We start from the raw sequence: 11,900 nt of genomic DNA, 5'->3' as shown, positions 1-11,900 counted from the left end.
CTCCAATTCTGCTTAGCTTTTGTCTGCGTTTCTTCCCCAAAATAACTAGCAAGGGTTAGGCAGCGAGCCTTTGCAAAGCTGCTGTCGCCTCCTTGTGCCTCTAGCCTTGGGGCAGGGTAGAGGGAAGGCTGGGGCTATGGAGTGCCAGCTCTGGTGCTTAAGGGGACCTGTTTTGTCCTGTGGAGGAATCCCAGCATCTAGTATGTGCTACAGGAGCGAGGCCATTGCCGCTCTCAGCAGGGATTTCCCTTCCATATACGTGCTGGGCAGAGTTTGGCAGAACCGCCAGCTTGCCTGTTCCTGTCCCCTGGAAAACCTGGGTGGGGGAACACCGGCGTGCAGAAAACATCTGTTGCTTAATGGTGCTGTTAACCCTCTGGTCTTGGGGGTTTGAGGAGCCTGATGAAACACGCTGTACCTAGACCTCTCGCTTGGCAAAGCGATACCCATCTGCCTCGTGTCTTGCTAGATCGGGGCAGGCAATCAGGCATGTTTTATAACGCCGTTATTCTGCTGCCTGGAGTATAATGTTTAGACATCTGTATTCACACAAGAGGGTCAGAAGTCCTGATGCGAACACTACTAGTTATAATCAGGGCTAGGAAAGGTCACCAACAGGTAATAAAGATAGCACCACAAATAGTGATAAAGAGCTAAAATCTCCTTCCACTCCTGACTCCCCAACTCCGGGCCAATGCTCAATGTCTCTACTACAAATCCTCTTCTGGTGAGTGAGAATTTCCGCTGCTTCTGCACTCCAGGCAGGATTCACCAGATGTTAATAATGTGCTTATTTTCTCTAAGTGCTATTTTGGCATCGGTGTTAATTACAATTTATATTCTGCAACATTTACACTGGGAAAAGAACCCACCCTAATAGTCCCCAATTGGCAGAGACGGGCTATTAAACATAGCACCATATGTTCTGAGCAGAGCAATATATGGGACTCAGAGCCCACTCAGCGCTGAGACTCTGGCGTGCGGCGTTAGAGGAGGAGAAGAGAACGGAAAGATGGGTGGTTTGTTCCTAGCTTTTATTTAATATTAAATTCTCCCTCCTTTTCTCTGGTCTCTTTCCCCACCTCTCCAGAAATCTCCCTCCCGCTATCTGTGAGCATCTAATGAGGTGATCTCTGAGCCTGCTGATGCCACTGTCCATAGTCTAAAACAAATGAATTCAATTACAGAAGGTGCCCTTCTCACAGGGGCTGCGTCTGCAGGATTTCCAGTCCCTGCTGGCGTATTTTTTTGCTGCGCTCCAGATCAGACCTCCAGTCTTTGAGGACTGCAGAAGTAATCTTTCCTTTGACCACCAGTGAAGTGTCTGCGCGTCTTTGGGAGAAGGATATTCTGGGACAAGTGCCATTAATGCATAAAATCAGGAGTTGGTTGCTGCTCTGCTGATGTCCAAAGTCTTGTTTAGCAATGTGGCTGGGAGAGTCTGGACCTGAAGAGTGACAGGGGTGTCCATTGTGGGGAATGTGGTGGGGCTACATCATCTGTGTTATGGTCAACTTCTTAGAAGGCCAATAAGTGAAAGGATTGCTTCCTCAGCTGTTTTGCAAAGCTGATTTCACGGTCTCTGTAGAAAATGGCAGCGTGTCCACCGCTCCCTTTGGTAGGGGAGCTGTGTGGCAGCCACTGCTCCCTTCAGGAGAGCTTGGATTGTGATCCCTCGGCTGTTTGGGAGGTGGTTCAGCAGGGTGGTTTGGCATCTCTTTCTTCGGAAGAGATGTGGGTGAAAGGAGGCAGGGAAGGAGTGTGATACGGACCTGGAATTGGAAGTCAGATGTGCCTGTGAGGCTTAGCCTCAGTTTTCCCACTTGTGCAAGAGGAGGGGGTTTCATAGACCTTGTGTGAGGGAGATCCTGGAGTTGAAAGTACTTTCCCCCCACCCCAAGTGAGATTAGGAGGGAGGGAGGGGCTGGGCTGCCCATGTAGGCTGTGGGTAGCAGAGCAGTGACCCTACTCGCTTCTTCGGTTCACACGACCACCTCCTCCTCTGCTGTGGCCTGTGAAACTCCCAGGTGAGCAGAGCAGGATCCATCCCTTCTGTGCTGATCTTCAGAGGCACAAAATTCCTGCGGCAACGTACAAGAATGGGACGGTGCATTGTGCCGTGCTAGGTGCTTTCTCCCAGCAGCCCTTTTTAGGATGGGGTGTTCCCCTACGGCCTCGGGACTGCGGGGCTTTTCCATCTGCGGAGTTAATCGGTGTGGAACGGTTGTTCTGGCTACCCAAGGGACATTCCCCTTGGCCGGTCCCAGTGGAGAGTGTCCAGCCAGGGCTCCTCGCCCCTGCTCGCAGGGAGCCGTGTGCAGCCAAACCTCCCTCCATTGCAGCTCTTGTCCCTTTGATGAGATGCACAGGCAGCCCGGCTACTCCAGCAGGAGAATCATTTCCATAGAAACCAATTGGGATGTTGTACGGGGAATAATGATTAATAGTGAAGGGATGTTGCCTCGGGCCCTTTTCATTTTTTTAGGGGGCAGCGAGGGACAAACCGGAGCACAGGTAGGGGGACAGGCAGGCTCCAAAACTAATGAAAACCATCCCTTCCATTAATTTCCAGGGCAGCTTCTCCTCTTCTCCTCCTGCCCTCTTCCCCCCCTCACTGCTGCTTCCCAGCTTTCGTCAAATTTTCAAAATGGCCAACCTGGTTAGAAATAATCATAATAATAAAAAAGGATGGATGAGGTCTGACTACTAACATTGTTGCTGTTAGCAGCAGGATTTCAGCCATAAAACATGAAGCAAGGGAGGCATTGACCTTTCCGCTGTTTGAAATGAATGGAGACATCAATATCTATTGTTTTGTGGCATTGACCTCTGACGCTCTCCCTTCACCCTCCCCTTGCTTTTTTTTTTTTCATTTCCCCCTGACACTCGAGGAAAGGGGTCAGTTGGTACCATCTATTGATCCCCAGCTTACTTGGTGATAGGGAAATAATTAGAATTTTTAAAATCCCTGCAGCACGCTGGCAAAATGCATACACAGATAGGAACGCTGAGCCCCCGCTCTCCGCCTTGCGTTCTCCCCCCTTCCTTGCAGGGATTCAAAGCTCCGAGATCTGAAGGCAGACAGATCAATATAGGTTTAATCATGATGGGGGGTTTATTTCAGTTTTTTAAATGGTAAAGTGTAACGTTTTATGTTAATGTTGTCGGAGTCTGGCTGCCTGGTGCCTTGTTTTATTTGTTGTTTTAAGTAGCCCCTTCTTTTGTGAACTTCATCTATGTACAGAGAATGTGAAATCAGGCATTGCTAATTAGCTGTATGACAATTAAGTAATGTAGGACAAAACCATTAGGACACTGGATTTGTTTTTGAAGTTTGTCCTTTGAAGTGGAAGCTGCAACTCCCTGCCCAAGGCTGCTGGGGAAAATGTTTTTCTATCAAAACTTTCTTTGAAAATAAAATGTCAGTGTAAGAGTCCCTATTTCTGTCGTCTCTCCCTATAAACAGCGGGTGGAAATTGTTTCTCATTGTAAAAACTGCTGGCACTGATAGAAAGGGGAATTCAGAAAAGCATTAAATGGGCAGTTGGTCTCCAAACACCTTTGGTTCTGCTAGAGATGTTACCAAAACCGCTTGTTTAGCTTTTTGAAAGAGAACGGTGCCGCTGTAGAAGACCCAGGTCGCAACCAATGCTTGGAGATGGCCAAGGGAGGTGGCCCTCAAAACTGCGGGTTCAGCCTCTGCCACCTGCAGTGCCATCAGGCTACGGAGCAGCCTGGTCGCAAAGACCGACAAGCTCCTCGGTCCGGGCTCCTCCATCTGTGCGCTCATTTGACGCTTGTGTTTTCATCTGGCCCTTCGTTCTAGTAGTGAGTCGAATTCTGAATGTGCAACTTTCATGTACGCTGGTGGCATGTAAAACTTCAAATAAAGAGTGAAACCGATTTTGAACCAGGTCTCTCATTGTTTCCTGCCTCTTATTTCCCTTTAAAACCAGAGCACAGAGCCATCCTCCTGGGAGACGTGCTTTGGGGTTGCATTTTTTATGATGTGCGGTGAGGACGTGCCCGGCTCTAGCCCCAGTCTGGACTGGGAGCTGTGGAAGTGTCACCAGCTGAGAGCGTTGGGCTGAGTGCTGCTGGTGGGGTTTCCAGCTCCATTCCCCCAGGTCTGAGGTTTGCGGATGCTGCTGGAGGCTCAGCTGCATGTTAAAGGAGCTACTTTGCTTTTAGGAAATGCTTTTCCTCCCTGGATCTCTGAGCACTCAACTGTGAAGCCGTGTTGCTGTGGGACAAAATGACTGGGTAAGTGAACCGCGGTGACTTGCAGAAGGTTTGCTGCTCTGAGAAACCTCAGGCTGCAACCTGCACCTTGCTCTGACCACTCCAAGAGCTGGACCTGTGCCGCTTCTTTGTGTGAAGCCAAGAGCTGAAATCAAGGGGCTGGTGAAGGGGCTGGAGAACAGGCCTTATGAGGAGCGGCTAAGAGAGCTGGGGTTGTTTAGCATGGAGAAGAGGAGGCTGAGGGGAGACCTCATTGCTCTCTATAACTACCTGAAAGGAGGTTGTGGAGAGGAGGGAGCTGGGCTCTTCTCCCAGGTGACAGGGGACAGGACGAGAGGGAATGACCTCAAGCTCCACCAGGGGAGATTTAGGCTGGACATTAGGAAAGAATTATTCATGGAAAGGGTCATTGGGCACTGGCAGAGGCTGCTCAGGGAGGTGGTTGAGTCACCTTCCCTGGAGGGGTTTAAGGGACGGGTGGATGAGGTGCTGAGGGACATGGTTTAGTGACTGATGGGAATGGTTGGACTCGATGATCCGATGGGTCTTTTCTAACCTGGTGATTCTATGGTTAAATGTCAACCAGGGTGGCCAAAAATCCCATTAATGCCACCGTGACTGCATGGACACAGTTGAGTTGGGATGGGTGAGACTGTGGAAGCTGATATGATGGAAGCAGGGAGCCTGGGCTGCTCGTGGTGATGGAAACTCTGTAGACGTTAACCTTCCTTGCAGCCAGAGCAGACGTGTGGTTTCTGGGTGCTGGGGGCCTGAGGTCGTGGCCTGTTGCCACCAGATATTGAAGGGGTGGAGGGCAGTGGGGTGGATGTGCTGGACCACAGCCCCGTGCACGCAGCAGCTGGAGCCCCGCCAGCCGCTGGCCTTCTCTGCGGAGAAAGGATGGTCAATACTAAAGAAAACCTGCATCCTGTTGATCTGTCTCTTGCGTTGCTGTTTCTAGGGTGCAGGAGAGCGATATGTGAGAGAAACAGGCTTCAGGTACTGGCAGCACCTACTTGGATTAAAGAATCCACAAATCAAACACGCAGGAGGAACAGCTTGATGGGAAACGGCGCAGTTCATGTACTCATGTGCTTAACTCACTCCAGGTAGGCGAAGCAGTGGGAGATAGCTCAAAATTGGTGCGTGATCAGCTTTTAAAAGGTGAGTGAGTCTGTGGAGGACTTCTGGCAGGGCTGGGGGAGAGCTGTGGTCTCTCCCCACAGTGACCAAAGTCCTGCACTGGCTTTTAGAGGGCATCATGGGCTCTCCTCTGTTTTTCAGTTCTGGCAGGTCTGCTCACCAGGCCATGGAGCAGAGTCCCTCCCTCCAGCCCTCTTGCGGTCATATTTAACTTATGGATTTTATTGTTCCAATAACTTTTATCTAAACATGTTTTTGAGGGAGGGAGGAATGAGATAAGTAGGGAGGAGGCTGAGGAAAGAATGTGCTTTTGGACTCTGCTAAGCCTCCAACTTATCTCACCAGGGCTTGTCGCGGGGTTTCAGCATTAACCATCCCAGAGGAGGAATTAAAGGGGAAATGGCTGAAAGGGCCGTGGTCGATAGGATGAATTGGTGTGAGGAAACCTGGGTTAGGCCCGTGAGGAGCAGCCCCGTTCCCAGCTGGTGCTGATGTTGTGCCCTCTGCCAGCTTATCTCTTGGCAAGGAGGGACACGACTTGTTTTCCAGGCAGGGGAACTGGAATGGAGGTATGAAGGGTTGAGTGGTGGAGAGCTCAGTTTGGCGTTGGGAGAGATCTCCCACAGTCCCTTGGATGTCTCCTTGTTTTCCTGTGTTTGCCCTCGCCTGTACAATCTGGATTTGGGGAATGGAGTGCTGATCTCTGGGAGGAGTCAGGGACACGGGGCAAGTGACACTTCTGCTTGCTGTGGGGAAGGAGGAGGCTGGGCAATTGCCTCAAGCTAGGTTGTGGCAATCCAAGATGTGTTTAAAGAGGAGAAACTATAAAACTAGGAAGGCTACTGGCTTGCCCTGCGGGTTTGCTTTCTCTTTTCCTGACTGTCTCTCGATGGGGCTGGGTGACCAGAGCACTGAATAGTCCCTGAGCTGTCAGAGAGCTTTGGGTTGGCATCAGCCTGTGGATCTCAGGCCTTGTGGGACGGTTCCCAGATCCTGCTCCTCCTCCAGACCCAGCTGTGTGAAGAGGGTCAGTGGGACCTGCCGGTGGAGGACAAGGTTGTGTTTGCCGTGTGATGGGGAAAGAAGACCTTGTATGTTCAGGTCTGGCTCGTTAATGATTTCTACCACATACCAAAGTGCTGAGGTGAGACAGTGGCTGCCCCCTCCTCCCCTCACATCCCTCTGTCTCCGTGTTCTGCCCTACTAGGGTTTTGCTGCCTGGTTTAACTGGGCTTGCTGGGTGCCAAGTGGGAAAGCAGCAGGATTTGGCTGACCCTGCTGTCCCATCTAGTAGAGATTCGGAGCGGAGGGTCCTGTGGTGCCACCCTATGGGGCTGGGGCCATGGTGGCTTTCTGGTTGGCACCGGTGCGAACTCTAATGTCCTGTTCCCTGTTCGACACGCTTGGATTTTCTTCCTGGTGTGCCAGTGAGGGCCTGCATGGAGCAGGAGGACTGTGGAGAGTGGAGAAGAGGAGGAGAAGGATGAACTTTCTCTCTCCTTTGAAGCATGAGTGGATGGAGAAGTGTTTCTGAACAAACAAGGCTCTTGTCCCCGTCTCCTGGAAGCTGCATTATCAGAGCACAATCTCTATCCTCCTTTCTCCTTCCCCCTCATGAACAGGAATTAAAAATACAACTAATAAAACCCTTTTACTTTCTCCAGGAGGAGGAAAAAAAAAAAAAAAAAAAGCCTTGGAAATGCTAAAGGACGTAAAGGGCATTCATGAAAGAGCTGGATGGTGGTTATTGCAGCAGGGGGAAAAACAACATTATTTCACTGTGCAGATAAAAGGAAGTGGAAAAGCAGCATATTTATAGCTTGGGAGCCTGGATTCCTTGTTAAGCCGCTATTATCAAATTAATGTCAAAATGCATCAAACAGGCACGAGTGTTCTGGGCCCCTTATGCAAAGTGCTTGCAAATTGGTTACAAATACATTTGTTTACAGGGTACGAGGCAGGAGCGAGCTAATTAGTCATTGTAGCAGGGTTGTTTTGTGTCCTTTTTTTACATTTTTTTGGCAATTACACAAACAAGCTGGTTTGAAGTATAAATAAGCCCTGCGTTACGGCACCTTTACCAGGGAATCGAGTAGAAATCGCGGGATACCGAGGGCTTGATGTGATGTTGGCTCTCCTCCCCGGCCTCTGTGCGGACGCCGCAGCCCTCGCTGGGAGCTTGGCTCTGGGAAGCGATGTGAAAACCCAGCTGAGAGCACTGGGAGGATGATATGTGGGTGGAAAGAGGAGAGCTTGTGCTCTCGGGTCCTCTGCGGGGCTGAGGTGCTGGGATGATGCTGGGGTGGGGTGGTTGGAGCTGCCCCAGCCACATCCCACGCCGGGGACTGGCCCCTTTTGGTACGGGACCTGTTGAGGTTTCAGCCTCACCAGTATTGTGGGAATTCACTTTGCGCACGGATATTTCAAGGCGCTTTTGGCTGTTTGTCTCAGGTTATGGAGCAGCTTCGTGGGTATCATCGCGGGTTTGGGGGATGCTTGGACCTACAGAGCATCCCATGGGTGGGTGATGGCATCCACTTTGCATGAAGAAAGGAATCTGGCGTGAGCTCCCCTAGGTGAATGTTTATTTAAGGCTTCTTTAACCAAACCACAGCTTCCCAAACCTGCTACCAAGGAAGCGAAGCAGGAAGGCTTCTCTGATCCTCAGTGGCAGGAATGGCTGGGGATGGGAATTTGGTTGGGGGGCAAATGGAAACATCCTGCTGCCCTGCACCTTAACGCATCCCGTTCTGGGAGTAAATCACACCCCTGACGCTCAGGGAAGCTGCTAATTGAATCTGCTCTGGTGAGGGTGGATAAAGCCAAGGGGAGTTTACTACCATTATTATTATTTTTAATTTACTAGGACAAAGAAAGGAGAGAGGAAGAAACAAATTGTTGGCCCTCTCGTGCTGGAGGCCCCAGCGTTGCTTAGCGGAAGGTTTGCAAACAGCCCTGCAGCTGCTCCCCTGTTTGGATTTGTTTCTGGTAAATCTACCCTTCAGGCTGGAATAACCTTTCCGAGCAGGACCTGTGCCACTAAAGGTGCTGGGGACATTGAGTTTAATGCTGTCGTAAAATCCTGCTGTGGTTTCCACTCCCTCCAGGGTGGAAGTGCCCATGCAGGACGGCTGTGCCGAGCACAGCTTTCCTACCAGCGCTTCCCAGCCAGCAAAGCCTGGGGTGCATCACATCCTGCTGTGGTGTGGATGGAGCTGAGTGGCTTCCTAAGGTCCTTTCTGGGATTGGAGCCTTCTCAGAAGCACATGGGCTTGTTGCAGCTGAAGGAGCCTGGATGAGCCTCACAAACCAGATTCGTGACGGTAGTTGAGAGTCCCCAGTGTGATGAAGAGGTATTTTGTGTCTCCAGCCTCCCAGCTCTTCCATGGTTTGCAGGTGGTGGGGGCAGCACGTCACTAGATTCATCTGGGTGGGAAGTGAGGACCGCTGAGAGTGCTGGCAGAGGGCAGGGTTTTCACCAGCCTCCTGAAGAAGCTTTGCTGTTTGCACCAGGTTTTATTCTTTTAAAACTCAAGACAATGTTTCTCTGCACTTGGGACCCATTTTCAGCAGTACCTTCAAACTCCAAATCTCTCATTACCGTTTTCTTTCTTGTCCTGTCGTCTTTTGCAGCTCATTTCCCATGGGGAGGATGATCGACGCCGTTGGGATCAGGGTGTATGATTTTGAGGAATGTTCCCATTTCCAGCGTAATCCTACCCCTGCCCTACAAGCTCCGCAGGAGCACGGCTCAGCTGGTCAACAAATGTGTGAGCAGCCTATTGCAATCAGGCTTTAAGTCGGTGCCCAGCATTTTAATCAGAATGTGTCTCTCTTCATTTGTAGCTGGGTAAAGGCTCCAGTTTGACTGTCATCTCCTGTTATTGCTGGTGACCATGTCAGAGGAACAGGTCCTGCTCTGTTTTGAGCAGTTGGGTGTTTCACACCTGCTGTTCTTATGCAGGGCTGTGCCATCATCTTCTTGCTCTGATGGTTGGAAGCAGATCTCAGATTCCCACCCTCTTTAAGTTACACTGGTTTGTACCCTTCATCTTGGATCAGTACTGACCTTCAGCTGGATGAGGTCTTCTGTCCTTTTAAAGATTTTACTGGACTTGAAATATTTGCCTTTCAGATGAAGTTTCTCCCTGCCTGGTCTAATGGCACTTGTGTTCCTCCGTCTTTACTGAAAACGCTTCCCAAATTGAAAATTGCGTTTGCCTTTTCAACCATCACTGGCTCTCAATCAGCTCCTGATGTCCCAACACACCTGGGTCCATCCCTGCCTCGCTACTTTCATAGAATCATAGAATGCTTTGGGTTGGAAAGGACCTTAAACTCATCCAGTTCCAGCCCCCCTGCCATGAGCAGGGGCACCTCCCTGTGGATCAGGTTGCTCAGAGCCCCATCCATGTAGAACGCCTTCTTATATCCAAAATTTGTCCTCGGATGTGTTCCTTGTTGGCCTCCTCTCCCATATCCAGAGGAGATGGCAGTGCTGTCTTTAATTCAGCCTCCTGTATTCACTGGAGAACAGGAGGTTCCCAAAGGACTGAGTTGTCCAAGGTTTCTTAAATTAAGAGAGGGGGAAAAATATACAAGAGTCCAGGCCTCGTGCTTGTTGAGCAAAGGATGAAGAGGTTTCCTGAGGGACAGGGGTTGTGCTGTGGCCATTGCCCAGGTGGTGGGAAGGGTGTGGAGGTGCAGGTACAGACACGACACTGGGGCTGGGAAACAGCATGGGCGCACGGAGGAGTTGGGGACGTGCCGAGGGTCAGCTCAGCTCTGCTCACAGCCTGGAGCTGGGGGATCCCTTCCGGGGCCACAGAGGGGCGATTATCATAGAATCACTAGGTTGGAAAAGACCTCTTAGATCATGGAGATTACCTTGAGCATTGCGTGGTGGAAGCTCAGCAGAGCAAGGTGCCAGCTGCCCGTGCGATAGGGCCGCGAGCGCTGCTGCTGATCGATATTAACTGGGCATCCTCTTCCTCTCCCTGGAGAGGAGCAGGAGGGCGACGGGTAGGACCCACGTGGGCAGCACAAGTGCTGAGCCGGGCTGGGGCCGTGATGTGGCCTCTCCTGATAAGCCGCTCTGGTTTCTGCTCCTGCAGATTTACAGCCGGAGAGGTGGGTGCCGCGCTTTTTGGTGCGGTGATTTATAGTGGCTCAGGGCAGCAGCTGCTTCCCTCTCCAGCAAGGTCCCGGCGACTGCACTGGGTTTTACAGCTGCTGTGACTAAGTTCTGGGTGAGTTAAAGGCTCAGCCAAGGTCACCGCACGGTGGGACACAGGTGGGAGCAGGTCCCTTTCAGCTGTGGCTTGGAGAACGTCCCCATCTCAGCGTGGGGAGGGCTGGAGCCGTCACCCTCCCCGGGAAGGCGGCTGCCTTGGCTCTGCTACGGCGCGGGGCTGTTTTCAGGGTGGAGGGCATCATTTCAACCCTCTGATCCCGGATCGTGCTGAGGACACAAGTGAGATGAGTTTGAGGTTCTCAGCTTTCAGACTCACGTGGGAGGTGAGACCCTCCCTCTCATGAGCATCGCCGGCCCCACTAAACAATACCTGTATTCCCTGGTTGCTTTTCCATGTGTCCCTTTGATGCAGACTGAGCAGTGCCAGGAGGGATGAGGACGAGGAAGGAAAGGTCAGATGCCATCACTGCGCTCCGTTCCACGCCCCAGCTCCTGCCCGGGTGAGCTTCCCAGCTCTCCTGTTTTGTTTTAGAGGCAGTGCGGGAGCCTCACAGCCCTGCAAACCTTTAGCTCTTGGGGTTTTATTGACATGTGGAAATAGTTTTGTCTGGTTTCAGATCTGGCTGATCACTAACCTTCCCGCTGACAAGGGCTGACAACCGCAGGCGACTCAACTGTGCTCGTCTTCCTCCCTCTTCCTTTTTTTCTCCCCACGTTGTTCTCTGAAATTCCAGCTGTCACTTTTCTCCCCTCACCCTTTTCATAGAATCATAGAATCACCAGGTTGGAAAAGACCCATTGGATCATCGAATCCAACCATTTTCCTCTCCTTGCACATCAGCTGGGGTGGAAGTATGTGTTTTTTGTATAGAAGCTCTTTTTTGTTTGCACTTCTCTCCCCATCCTGGGACTCTGGGGGTTCCTTGCTGTGCCCCATCTTCCTCCTCAGGGCCGTGCAGGAGCAAGAAAGCAGCTATGGGCACCCCCAGGCTGGCAGTGGGGGAGGACGAGGGCACCAGCACCTCCAGAGCCTTCATATTTCCTCTCTGATCCGTCAGCAGTGGACACGTAGGACACCAAGCTCTGGACACCAGCTTGTTTGGGTAGGATGTGATCTCAGGAGCTGGTGGTTATTGTGCAGGATAGCACGCAGGAGAGATGGATGCTCGCTCTGCAGTGGTTCTGGTAAGGAAGATGGGTGAGATTAACCTGTGCTGTTGCCTTCTTTGTGCTCCAAGGAGTAGCTTGGGAGAAGGGGACAGAGCCAAGGCAGTGGCCAGTGACACCAAGCAGGCACCGGTGACGCGTGACCCAGTGACTG

This window comes from Phaenicophaeus curvirostris, chromosome 16 (genome assembly GCF_032191515.1).
Source record: "Phaenicophaeus curvirostris isolate KB17595 chromosome 16, BPBGC_Pcur_1.0, whole genome shotgun sequence".
NCBI classification, from domain to species: domain Eukaryota; kingdom Metazoa; phylum Chordata; class Aves; order Cuculiformes; family Cuculidae; genus Phaenicophaeus; species Phaenicophaeus curvirostris.
Note: the sequence above shows the minus strand (reverse complement) of the source record.